At 56.6% G+C, this 13,370-nt stretch overlaps 1 long non-coding RNA gene across 1 annotated transcript; it reads right to left on the bottom strand.

Moving 5' to 3' along the window:
- Positions 1-11,419: 11,419 nt before the first annotated feature.
- LOC127384437 (uncharacterized) lies at positions 11,420-12,829 on the bottom strand. The gene is made up of 5 exons (XR_007889418.1): positions 12,721-12,829; positions 12,262-12,416; positions 11,959-12,085; positions 11,551-11,622; positions 11,420-11,459 (listed from the first exon to the last, which is right to left on the bottom strand). It is a non-coding gene; the product is annotated as an uncharacterized LOC127384437 (long non-coding RNA).
- Between the last annotated feature and the right edge of the window lie 541 nt (positions 12,830-13,370).

Genomic DNA, 13,370 nt, shown 5'->3' with positions numbered 1-13,370 from the left:
TTAGACAGAAACGTGGTTCCATTTCCAGCAGCACCATCTATTGAGGATGATGCTTTTGAAAGCACTTGGGTCTGGTGAGGGTGATGTTTTAGTTTGACCTAAAGTAAACATCAAACAACCTTTTTCCTAAGTTACCTTCCTAACGGACTCTCGGAAATATTCACAGGGAATAAATTCCCCATCATCAATGCGAGTTAAATTCCCTACTTTGGGGTCAGCAGTTCCTCAGTGTACTGAGGGTGATGACAGCTCTCTTGTGTATGTGCCTTTTTGCAGCTCCATGGATGTTTGGGGCCAGCAGAAGAAGCTCAGTCACTGCTTTTGGTGTTTGGTCACTGGTGCCATCGTGTTCACCAGCCTGTGCATGAGAGGTGTGGAGCTGGTGTGGGTATCCAGGGGATCCCTTCAGCAATCACCTTTTACCTGCACAGTCTCAGTGGAAGCTGACAGGAGTTTTCACTTCAAAAAAAAAAAAAAAAAAGAAACCAAAAGAAAACCACTGAGTAGTCCCAGATGCAAGTTGATGCTTGTGGCCCTTCCCTTGCCCTGCTTGAACAGCATGCCCCTGTGGTCAGATGGCCAGAGTGCCACCAGAGCCATCTTTATTGGCTCCAATTAACACTAATTAGCACAGCTATCCAGCCTGATTGCTGTATGTTAGGACTCCAAGAGCTCAGTAGCAGCATTCTGCCTCGAAGGACCTGTTCCCTGGAGAGAAAAGTCTCCAGCTCTAGAGAACAAGTGCCATCTTCACCTTGCAGGGGCAGAACGGCCATCAGAACCAACTCCAGATGGGAAGCTGTGGACATTGAGATCAAAGTTCCTTTGATCCACTTCCACAAGCAGGAGGAAAATCCAACATTCCACGTGCAGATCAGATGGGCTTCAAAACAGGAGCAGAAAAATCTGTGATTTTCTCCTGGCTGGAAAGACAAACAGTTGCGGCCAACCAAGAGCATGTCATGGCTGTGAGCTGGTGGGAAGAGCCTGTCCCTGCTGTGGAGGTGAGTGGCCTCCTGCCTTGACGTTAAGGTCAGGCAGAAGCAGTAGTGCACACAGGCTGCCCGTGCCCTCAGGCTCACCTTGTAACGCACTGCTCTGCTCATGGGCCAGGTGTCATTAGGACCTGTGGGGAGATGCCACTGGCTGAGCTGGAGGCAGGCTGGGATCTCCAGTGGACACCAGGCCCTGCAAGCAAAAGCAGATGCAGTGGTTTCTGATACTTGTCTTTTGCAAGAGCTGAAAGTCCATTATTTTTAAATTTCATAGGATCATCAAATGGTTTGGGTTGGAAGGGACCTTAAAGATCGTCTCATTCCAACCCCCCTGCATGGGCATTCAGTCTGACAATGGCTACTGTTCAAAACCACAGAAGCTCAAACACCAAACCTAACTAATTTTCAATTTGTAGAGAGCTTGTGGCAAAACAAGTTTCCTAGAACTTGACAAGGCAACCTCAGCTTTGGGCCAATATGTCTCATCTCATTGTTCAAGGTGAGCTGGCTGGTGGCAAGTCATGATCACATCACCAAAATGATTGCCTTGACAGTATTTCTGAGGCTCTTGGGGTGTGCACCTCTTGTCTTGAATGGGAAAGTGGGAGCTGCTCAGTAGCTCTCGAGGGCTGGATTTCTTCCCACTTTGGTTGTGCTAGGATACAGCCAGACTTTGTTGTGAACCATACGGTGTAGAACAGGTACAATCTTCCAAGTAAAATGTGATCTGCCGCTTCCAACCCTACGCTGGGTGTTCTCTTCAGTTAACCACACAGAAGTGAGACCTTTTACACCCATGACTTGTTTTGCACTTCTCTCTGCAACAGGAGCTTCCTGCATGAAGCCAGGTCTAGCATCAGCCACGTGTTACTAGTCAACACGGGCAATGATTTCTGTATATAACTTTGTACTAGTAGGGACCTCAAAATAATTTCCAGCTCATGTTATTAATCACCTTTTTAATCTCCAGTCAGCATGGGGGGCTTTTCCCCCCCATTCTGTTCTTGTTTGTTGTTGTTTTTTTTAAATACTAGATAAATGGTTCTGCTTCCCATCTAATTATGTAGTATCTGATGCCTGCAGATTATTTTTATGGCTGGCTCAAAAGATGGGCAGGGAAATGTCTCGAGCTACACAAGCTCTCTCTTCAGAGGGGCTCTTCTGGGAGCAAAGTCCTCAGAGGGGAGCAGACTGTGAGGAGGCCACTGCAGAAAGCTCTTGGAAATCCCACTCTTGGGAGGCTGAGCAGGGAACCCCCACAGGAACTTGTGCAAAACAGAGTGCCAGAACAAACCTGCTGCTCCTGCAGTGTGGTCCCTTGACCCAGGAGAACTGCCTGCTGGAATCAATGCGGGGGGGTGGGGGTGACAAGGCAGGCTGTGCTTTGCCCCTGAGCTTGCAAAGAGCAGAGCTCCTTTTGGAAGGTGCCAAGCAGCCCTGCCCCACTGCAGGGCTGGGCCAGAAGCTCTGCATGCTCATCTCTGAGGAGACACTCAGCAGTTTGCAGGGGGCTGATGGTTTTATTTTTTGTTCAGCCACCCATTTCTCCTTGTAAAAAACAGCCTTTTTAAATTATTCCTGTTGAAAAGTTAATCTTTGTACAGACTATGTCAATTAAAAAAAAAAATAAATATTAAAAATTACCCCCTAAACTGAAAAGTTATTTTGTATATGGAAAGAAACTTTTACAGAAGCTTTTAATTTATTTTATATCTGTGGCCATCTTGTCCTTTTGATGTTTTCTTCATGATCACAGTGCTCTTCAAACAACACCGTTTCTTGTGAAGATGAATGCTAGGACTGTAGTCAAGTTTGCAAGGACAGGTCTCAGCCACACTGTGAAGGGCATGTTTCACTACTGATGTATAAGCTTGCCTGGTTGGTATTATTTTTTTTCCCTTCCATAATGGGAAAGTGTCACTAGGAACTCTGGAGAAAATATAAAATAAAATGACTTTTTCCATGAAGATCCTTTTTTATTCCAATAAAGTTTTCACTGCTTTCTGTGTTCAGCTCTCTGGTCCATCTCAAGTGCTCGTTGGCAAAGGCTCCTCAGATGGGGAATGTCTTTAGAGAGCCAAGTGGGGAGTGGCTGGGGGGTGGGTGCTGGGATAGGCAGGACCATGTCAGTGACACAGACAGTGGAGCTGAGGGCATCCTCAGCAAGTTGGCTGGTGACACCAAAGTGTGTGGTGAGGTCGACCTGCTGGAGGGAAGGGAGGCCATGCAGAGGGACCTGGACAGGCTGGAGAGGTGGGCCCATGCCAGCCTCATGACATTCAACAAGGGCAAGTGGAAGGTCCTGCACTTGGGTCGGGGCAATGCCAAGTACAAATACAGACTGGGCAGAGAATGGATTGAGAGCAGCCCTGAGGAGAAGGACCTGGGGGTGAAGGTGGAGGAGAAGCTCAACATGAGCCGGCACCGTGCGCTGGAGCCCAGAAACCAACCCTGTCCTGGGCTGCAGCAGCAGCAGCGTGGGCAGCAGGGCCAGGGAGGGGATTGTCCCCTCTGCTCTGCTCTGGTGAGACCCCACCTGCAGTGCTGTGTCCAGCTCTGGAGCCCCCAATACAGGAAGGACCTGGAGCTCCTGGGGAGAGTCCAGAGAAGGCCACAAAGATGATCCACGGCTGGAGCAGCTCTGCTCTGGAGACAGGCTGAGAGAGTTGGGATGTTCAGCCTGGAGAAGAGAAGGCTCCAGGGAGACCTTAGAGCACCTTCCAGTGCCTGAAGGGGCTCCAGGAAAGCTGGGGAGGGACTTGGGACAAGGGCAGGGAGGGAGAGGACAAGGGGGAATGGATTAAAACTGGAAGAGGGGAGACTGAGGTGAGACATGAGGAAGAAAATCTTTGCTGTGAGGGTGGTGAGACCCCGGCCCAGGTTGCCCAGGGAAGCCGTGGAAGCCCCATCCCTGGCAGTGTTGAAGGGCAGGTTGGATGGGGCTTGGAGCAACCTGGGCTGGTGGGAGGTGTCCCTGCCCATGCAGGGGGGTTGGAACTAGATGATCTTTAAGGTCCCTTCCAACTCAAACCAGTCTATGATTCTATGTTTCTATGAACTTACCAAAGGTGATTGGGCCCGATCCAAGGTCCGAGGGTGTGTGTGGGCAGGTGCCAGCCCTCTAGGTACAGCATTACTTGTCACAGCAAGAGAACCTCTGCTTGAAATAATCTCTTACCTCTTGATAACAAGAGGGTGACACAAGTGGGGACTGTGACTCCTGAGGAGTTTTTTGGGTGCTTCTGACTGCTCAGTCATTCCCTGCTGGCCCAACCCAGCAAGTAACTTGGTGTTAGATCTCAGGGTGACACCCTGAGTAACACCCTCTCTCCTGGAGGTGACCCAGGTTCCCAACCCATGGGACATAAGGGTTCCAGGAAGGCAGGTCCTGCCTGCACATCTTTTTGAGCAAACCTCAGGATTTTATATTCTCATTTTCAACAGGGGGATTTTTTCCCCCCCAGAAAGCTTGAATTTACATCTTAACTCATGCAAGGAGGTCACACCTGTGTTTCAGAGGATGCAGAGAAAAAAGCCTTTGAAGTATGAAGCTTGCACACAGAAAAAAAACCCACACCACATTTTTTTTTTCTTGCCATATGGAATTTTCATGAGGTTTTTATGAAAAGATGCTTCCTATTTCACTTTGAGGGTCCCTTCCTGCAACACAGACCAGAGAATCCCGTTCTCATAAATGAGGCTGTTATAGCAAGCCCCAGGTTATCCAGATTTCTAAGGGATTTTGGAGCATCGTAGTGAGCTGGAGCTAATTTAGGACCCTTCATTTTTTAGAAGCTTTTCCACAGTGTCAAATTTTTTGTCATTCATTTCGGATCTTCACATCTCTCTGCACAGAGCTCCTTGCTTACAGCCTCTGGGAGGAATGACCTTGTTTTACTTGCTTTCTGCCTCTGCAGCACATAGCACTGCTTCCCCTGTCTCCTGAAAACTGCACCACGTGCAAAATATGTTAATCAATGTGGTGCATAATCCATTTTCCTGGGTGTTTCACATCAACAGATCTTAACACACACTTCAGGAGAGTGATATCCATAGGATCTGCGCATGGATGTGCAGCCACTTCAGTGCTGAAAATCAAACTGAGGAAGCAGGGTTTGGGTGAGAGGCACCCTGAGGTGTGCATGTCTTGTCTGGGTCTCTTGATTTAGTCCTGCTAGGTCAGTCTTAGAGCAAGAAGTCAATCAGAAATGCTCAAACCCGTGCCAGGAAGCAACATAACAACGTTCAAGCACAGGGAACTCCAGAGAAACAGAACACTGTCCTGGTCCTGCCTTGCAAAAAATGGGAAGGGAGGCTGAGTTTAGGGCTGCACGTTAAGCTGGAGCTGAGAAGGCTGCCTTTAATTGGCTCTTCTTTCCTACACTTTTCTGCATAATCTTGAGGAAGTCAAATTGCGAAACTGCCAGAGGTGTCTAAACCCAAAGCTGTGTCCATGTCCCGGCTCAAACCAGGACAACAGCTCTCTAGAGGGCCTTCAACAATCACCAAGGGGCTTAAATCTCAGGACTTCAGCTCCCATTTCATCACAGAACGATAACAATTCTTCTTCCCACTCCATCATAAGGTCCTCGGGGACCACAGCAGGGAAAAGCTGAGTCTGTTAGAGGGAGGTTGTTGCTTAGTGGGAGGAGAAAAGGGTCTTTGCTGCTTTTCATTGCAGATGAGGCCTGTTAATCCTGAGCTACCTCTGGATGTGGTTGGCCATTTCTGGACAGAGAAATGGGAGATGTCCAGCCTTGGGCTGTGAGTTTTGGAGAGCAAACCAGGACCCAGCATCTGCAGACCAGACCTTTCCCAAGTACTTTACACAGTGAGTGATCCATGGCAGAGTATCTAATGGCATCCCCTGAGTGCTGTAGAAAATGGGTTGGTGTGTGTTTCATTAAAAAGATGGGTTTGATTTACTTTTTAGAGAAAAGTACATGAAACAGCACTCCATCTTCTCCAGATCCAGGGACAAAATCTTCATGGGCCTGCCTGTGAGCAGCAGCAAGCCATTTTCTTCAAATATTGAGCCACACCCTGAGAACACAGAGAAACTCTGTGGCTGATAACATTTTGTGAGGAAAGACCTTCCAATTTCTGGGGTAAACAGCTCAGCCCCCTCCTGGGAGCAGCTGAGTGATGCTCCCTGCCAGGAGCACAGCCCAGCTCAGCACCCCCAGTGCTGATAAGAGCCCCGAGCCTCCTTCAGTGACAGCAACTTGTGTCATGCCTTGCCTCCTGCTGCTGCTTTGACTCAGGAATGCACGATGTCCACCTCAAGCTCTGGTGGTCAAGGTCATGTTGCTGCACACAGGGATCCCTGAGGGCCCCCCCATGGGGAGCAGACCAGCGGCATTAGTGCCTGCAGGGAGTGGGGCACCCCCAGAGGTACCTGCCTGCAATCCAGCATCTGGGCTTCACCTAAAGAAGATAGGGGTGATGTGAGTTCACTCATCAGCTGCTTTCCTAACGACTCTTCCAGTAAGGAGAAAGAAGGGTAAAGCGGGACCTCATGTTTGGTTCCCCTTTCCCTGGGGGGGGGTCAGTTTTGCTGCTTCACCTGCTTTCCCCCCCAGGCTGTGGGAAGCTCTGCTGCTCACTTCCCTCCTTCTGCACCTCTGCTTTGGGGCTTTTTTGTCTTATTTCATTCTTTTTTCTCTTTTCCACTTCTCATTTTTTCCCTCGTTTATCTTTTTCCTTTTTTCATATATATATATTTTTTAAGCTGTTATTTCTGTTGTTTTCACCTTTTTTCTTTCTCTTTATTCTTTTCCTGTTAGATCCCTTTGTTTTCTGTTTTGGTGATATGTTTGGGGATTTTTTTATGTTTCTTTGGTTTTTTTCCACCTTCCCCCCCCGCGTCTGTCTCCCAGCCCCTCCCACAGATCTGGGCCCTCCAGTGCCAAAGGACCCGCAGCTGGGCTGGGCGGTGGGTGCAGAGGGGAGGTGGCTGGGATGGCAGATGCGGGACACTTGCGGGCATCCCCGGGGCAGCGGGTCCTCAGCGCTGGCTTTGGCTGGAGTTTTGGGTTCTTCCCGCGGGCGGGCAGCTCTTCTGAGCCTGGGCTGGGGTGTGAGGGGGCCCTGCTCCCCACTGCCCCCCGGCACTGCTGCAAGCGGCGGGAGAGCCCCAGCTCCCTGGCTCCCCTGCAGCAGGGTAAGGAGGTGCTGGGAGCTCAGGGAGCCTTGTGCCCCTGCAGCAGGACGTGGGGTGTCATTCTCTAACCATAACCCCATTTCTGCCTCATTCTGTCCTTCGGTTACCTGCTTTCCTATCTGAGCAACGGAAAAACAAGTAAACCTATAAACAAACAAACCTAGCTGGTTCAGGACCGTGGGGGGATTAGCAAATGTAAAATCTGGGCAAGCAGCTAGAGGGGAGTTTGCATGGCACAACGGTTCCTGAGGTTTATACGTAAACATACACATGTAGGTATGTGTATTGGTAGATGATTTGCTGGGGAAGCAGGCTGGGAAGTGTGCTGGAACCTGCTCAGGGCAGACGGAGCACCTCTGTATCTCTTCTCTGCGGGAAGAGGAATGCATTCTCAAGCTTGGAATGCAAAAATGTCCATATTCACTACCTATACAATGTAAACCCCCCCCCCCCCCAAAGCAACAGCCCCTCTCAGCTCCACAGGTGGGCTCGGGCGGATCCCTTACACTGCAAGGGTGGGGTTGATTGGTGTTAATAGGGAAAAATACCGATTTCCTGAGCAGCCTGGAATGACCTGAGGTGAGGAGGCAACGGCCCGGTGCCACCAATCACCCTGATGACACCTTCCATCACCCCGCTGACACCCCGGGGGGCGGGGCCGTCTCTGTCATTAGCCCGGGGGGGCCGAGCCTATAATTAGCCCGGGCGGGGCAGGGGGGCCCGGCGGGTCGATGCGCGGCTGCGGGGGCGGCTCCGGAGCGGTGAGTGCGGGGCTGCGGGCGCGGGGACCAGCCCGGCTCTCTCCGCTTCCCTCCCTCTCTGCCGGGGCTGCGGGCGGGCCTGGGGCGCCGGGAAACCCACCCCGAGGGCCGGAGCCCGGCGTCCCCATCCCCGGAGCCCCGGGAGCGGGTCCAGCCGCGGGGCCGCAGCACCGGCTGGGCTTGGGGCAGGAGCCCTGTCGGGATGTTCCCCTCCCGGGCCCGGCTGGTGTGCGGGCACCGGGAGCGACGGGCCCAAAGGTGGGATGTTCGGTGTGACAGAAGGATCGGGATGAAGGGAGGGAGGGATGGCCGGGAAGGGCACTTCGCCGACCGGGACTGGGAGGTTTCTCTCCAGCACCGGTGGGGAGGGATGGGCTGGCATCACTGGTTGCATGTTCTGTTGCTGTCATTGTGATGATGTTTCAGTGATTAAATGGTTTTTGCATCTCAACCTCTGAGTCTCTTGTCCTTGTGGATTCTCCCCCATTCCCCGGGGAAAGAGAGGGAGCAGCTGCTGGGATTTAGCTGCCAGATCCAAGCAGGGCACACGAGGTCACCCCTTGGAAGCAGAGCCCAAATCCTGCGGGTTTGGGCCCAGACAGGGCCCCAGTGCTGTGGCTCCAAACCACAACCTGCCTCCCCCAGCTGGGGCTGGAGGCAGCAACCAAAGCCTTGTGCTTGGGCTCAGAAACAGACCAAGTCCTGGAGCTTTGGGGGCTGGAAAGCAGCTCCCTGGGGCAGCTTTGGGGCTCAGAGAGGTTGGAGACCAGGTGCTGCATTCTGGGGGCTCAAAACTGGGCTGAGAAAGCAACCCAGCCCTGTGATTATCAGTCTTGAAAGGAGGCTCACCTGGCCCACAGAGACTAAGTCCTGTGCTCTGGGGGCTTGCCACCAGAAACATTTGGCCCTCACAAAAAGCACCCAAGCCCTGCATGTTTGGGCCAGTGCTAGAGATGAAACATGGACACAAGTCCTGTGCCTGGGGGCTTGAATGGCAGCCCAAGTGCTGTGTGTTAGTGCTTAGAACCAGAGACTAAGTCCTGCATGCTGCAGTTGTGACACCAGGCTCATTTGGCACTTTCAGGGCTGAGGAGACCAAGTCCTGCCTTTGGGGGCCTGAAGCAGAGACCCAGTCCCTCATGTTGGTGCTCACAGTCCTGCCTTTTAGGGCTCCAAGCAGAGCCCCAGTGCCCGGTCCCAGGGCTTGAAACCAGGCTCCTTTGGGCAGCCTTCAAGCTCAGAAAGAGCCCAAGTCCTACCTCGGGGGGCATGGGGTCAGTTTCAGCGCTTGGAACTCGACACGAAGCCCTGTCTCGGGAGACCCGACCCCCGGGTCGTGGCTGACAAAGCCCAAACCGGGCTCCTCGGGGCTGTTCCCGGCTCAGAACCACCAAGTCCCGCCGCGAGGGGCCCAGCGCCTGCAGCCCCCGCCGGGGCCCGGGCAGCAGGAGCATCCCCGGGGCAGCTCCCGGGGCAAAGCGCGCCCCGCCTGCCCTGCCCGGCCTTCCTGCAGCCTTCCCGAGCAGCCGCCGCCTCCTTCCCGCCAGCCCGGCCCCAGCGCAGCCCCTCAGGACACCGGCGCCCTCCGCTCCCCGCAGCCGCTCCGGAGCCGGCCAAGCGGGACTTGGCCCCGAGGCCCGGCCGCCGCTCCCCGCTCCCCGCCCGAGGCGCCGGAGCGCGGCTCCTCCTGCCCGCGACCTCAGGACGGAGGCGCCGAGAGCGGGCAAAGCGGGGCGCTCAGGCCCAGCCCCGGGACCCGCCCCCCGCCGGCCCGGCGAGCAGCGGGCACGGGCCGGGCCTCCTGCTCCGGCCCCGCAGGGCCCAGCGGCCCGAAGCCCCGGCCCGGCTCCCCGGCCCCGCACGGCTCCAGGAGCAGCCCCCGGGCCGTCCCGCCGCCGCAGCTCCGCTCCCAGCCCCGGCTCCGTCCGGCCGCGCTCGGGGCCGGCGCCGCGCGGGGGCTGAAGAGGCGGCGCGTGCCGAGCGGGGCGGGGCCGAGCGGGGGCGGGGCCGCAGGGCTCAGGTGCGCGCGATGGGGGCCGCAGGGCGCGTGCGCAGCGGGGCGGGGCCGGGCCAGGTGCGCGGGGGGCGGGGCCGCAGGGCGCGTGCGCAGCGGGGCGGGGCCGAGGCTATTTCAGGGCGTGGGGCGAAGGGCTCGGGTTCCGTTTTGGGGGCGGCAGCGGGCGGGGCGGGTGTTGGTGCGGGGGGGGGCCCCGGGAGGAGCTGGGGCCGGGGAGCGGGGCAGGGGCCCGGCCGAGCGGGGCCGGGGCTGCTCGGAGCTGCTCCGGACGGAGGCGGCTGCGGAGAGTCCGAGCCCGGGCGGCCGCGCTGGAGCCGCTCTGGGGGCGCCGGGGGAGCGAAGGAGAATCAAGCCCGAGGGCCGGAGCCGGCGCCCCCCGTCCTCGCCCGCGGCCACACGGGGCTGGGCCCGCTCCGCGGGTCCCCCCGACGGTTCCCAAGCACCGCTCGGGATCGGGATCGGGATCCCGGTCCCGACCCGACCCCCCCCGCTCGTTGTCCGGCCCCGCCGGGGGCTTCGGGGCTCAGCCCCGGGGTGGGTTCCTGGGCTCAGCAGCGCGGAGCGAGCCGGGCGGTGCCCGGAGCCCTTGTCCTGCGTGTGCGGGGCTGGGAACGGGCCCCGGGGCTGAGCAGGGGCGAGTCCTGGCTCGGGGCTCGGGAACGGCGACTCGCTCGCTGCTCCCGGGCTCCGAGGCAGGGGCCGTTTGGCCGCGGGTGCGGGGAGGGGGGAGGCGGGAGGGCCTGGGGCTGCGGGAGGGGGGCGGGAGTAGCATGGGCCCCCGCCGGAGGTGGGGGCTCGGGGTGGGTGCCTGGTCCCCCCTTAGGAGGGGGGGGTCCGTGCGCGCGGGGCCCCCCCCGGAGGTGGGGGTCCAGTCCCAGCCCTATTCCTGCAGGCACCAGAGAAAAAAACAAGTTGGAGATAGTCTCAGGGCGAAAAAGCACTTTTCAGGCCTTGTTGCTGCCCAACTGTTTATTCAAGGTACAAGCCCCTTCAGGGTTGGGACCAGGGATGACACTTGATGTTCATGTGTGCTTGGTGACAGTGAGTGAGGGACAACTTGGGCTGAAGCCAAGAGGGCTGGAACAAGCACCAGCTGAGAGGGGCTGGAACCACAAGGAGCTGGAACCCAGTTGGCAAAGGAGATGGGATGGACACCAACTGACAATGCAGATGGGATGGAAGCCAATTGGCCATGGAGAGGAGCTGGAACCCAACTGGCATTGGAAATGAACTGGAACCAACTGGCAGTGGAGATGCAGCTCAGCTGGAGGAGATGACTCTGGACTGGTTCTGAAACCAACTGGGGTCCAAAACACACTGGAAGCAGGAACCAGCTGGGCCTGAAACCAGAGCAGAAACAAAGTGGTGCAGGAACAAACAGAAGCCACACATGAGCTGGACCTGAAATTAATGGGGGCAGGAAGAAATTACCTGAAGGTGCAAACGAGCTCCAGCCAGAGCTGCCCATGAGCTGCAGCTGCAACCAGACTCACAAACCAGCTGGCACCATCCATGAGCTGGACCTGAACCCAGAGCAGAAACAAACATGAGCCAGAACTGAACTGGGGCCATCCAGGAGCTGGGCATGAAAAAAAAGGGGCACAACCAGCCAACCTGAAGCTGCACATGAGCTGGAGCCACAAGGCCCTGGTGCTGCAAACAAACTGGAGCCTTCAGGGGCAGGACCTGGAAGAAGCAGGAGCTGAACTGACAAACAGAACAACCCAAAAGCAAGAGCCCAAACTGAGCTGGACCCAAAAGAACCGGGGACCCAACCAAGCGACTGTCCTGGGTGCTCACCAAGCAGACAGGGCAGTCATTCAGAATGAGATTTCTTCTAATCCAAGTTAATTAGTGCTCTGACAAACAACAGCAAACCACTGTGCAGCTGCCAGTAGCTGTATGTAACACCAAGAAGTAGCTATATAAATAGCTGGGGTGCCAGGCAGGACAATCCTCCCTGGCTGCCTGCAGCCCTCCCCAGCTCCCAGCTCCCCCTCAGCAGGACCCCCAGCCCCTCACCTCTCACAGAAGGGCTCTCAGCCCCGGGGGTCTCCTTGGCACAGGCAGCCGAGGGTCTGCCCAGGGCTCCACACCCCACGTGGCTCCTGGCAGGGCTGGGGCTCCTCTGTCCTTCTGTCTGTCTGTCCTGCAGAGGGAGAGAGGTGGGACACTCAGCACCCAGCACTGCACCAGGGGCAGGAGGGGAGGCAGGACACCTGGGATGTCCCATGTCTCCCCAGAAGGGCAGGTGAGAGCCAGGACCTGGCTGAAAACCCACAGCAGGATGAGGGGCAAAGCCCTGGGTGGCCCTTCCCCACGCACCTCACGTGTCCCAGGGTGTCCTGTGTCCCTCAGGAACAGCTCTCAGCTTCCACAAGGCAGAGTCCTCGTGTCCAGGCCTGGGCTGTCCTTGGGTTTGCTTCCCTTCTGCACAAGCACTGCCCGTGTCTCCAGCAGAACTCCAGCACCTCGTCACCCTGCGGGGCAGAACCAAGGGGCACAGCCCAGCCAAGTCCATTGGCTTTCACACAGCTCAGACCCACCAAAGCCACCCTCAGGGCAGGGCATGTTCTGCACAGCCCGGGCAGGGGCAGAGGCAGCACACGCCTGCCTGGAGCCATCCCTGGGGCTCCCTTGAGGCCTGGGAGCCAGGCCTGCAGGGAGGTGTCACCCCGGGGCTGCAGCCCAGGGACCTGCAGGAGCCCCAGACCCCCCGGAGCCTCGCTCCTCCCTCCTGCGCCCCAGCCAAGTCACCACGGCCACCCCCACAGCCCCACTCACCCTCACTCGTGGGCTCCTGGCACAAACCCGGCGGCTGAGAGACTGTGGGCAGCCCAGCACACGATGGGAAGGGCTTGGAGAGGGATGGGGGGCAACCAAACGCTCCATTTCCTGGGGGGAAGAGAGAAGTGGGTCAAAATCCCTGCAGAAACCCAGCAACTGCCGTGCAAAGTCACACCTGGAACACTGAATCTTACCTGGAACCCACAGGTAGCAAACACACGCAGGGGGCTGGTCACCAGCTGCTGACACACACCAGCTCATCCACTGCCTTAAGCAAAAGGAAACAAACATGCAGGGAACGACAGCCTGGAGCTCAGCAGCACTCCCAGAGAAAGGCTGTTCCAGCCTGGCTGCCCTGAGGAACCCCTGCTGCAGTTCTGGTCCCAGCCCTGCTGCCCCAGCAGTGACACCCCCAGCCCTGCTGGCACCAGCTCCCAGGTTTGGGAAGAAAGAAACCAAACCCATTCCTCAGAGGAGCTGCTGGAACCTGGGGCTGAGAACCAGAGGTACCTGTGGACAAAGCCAGGCAGCAGCAGACAGGGGGGAGCCAATTCAGGTGCCTCCAGCTCTCGGTGCTTCTCCTGCTGCTCCTCATTGCTCCCCATGATTGGGGCAGGAACCAGCACCTCTGGTGTCCAGGGAATGTC

The sequence above is a fragment of the Apus apus genome, chromosome 4 (genome assembly GCF_020740795.1).
Source record: "Apus apus isolate bApuApu2 chromosome 4, bApuApu2.pri.cur, whole genome shotgun sequence".
Lineage (NCBI taxonomy): Eukaryota > Metazoa > Chordata > Aves > Apodiformes > Apodidae > Apus > Apus apus.
Note: the sequence above shows the minus strand (reverse complement) of the source record. Positions and strands in the feature narration are given on the sequence as shown.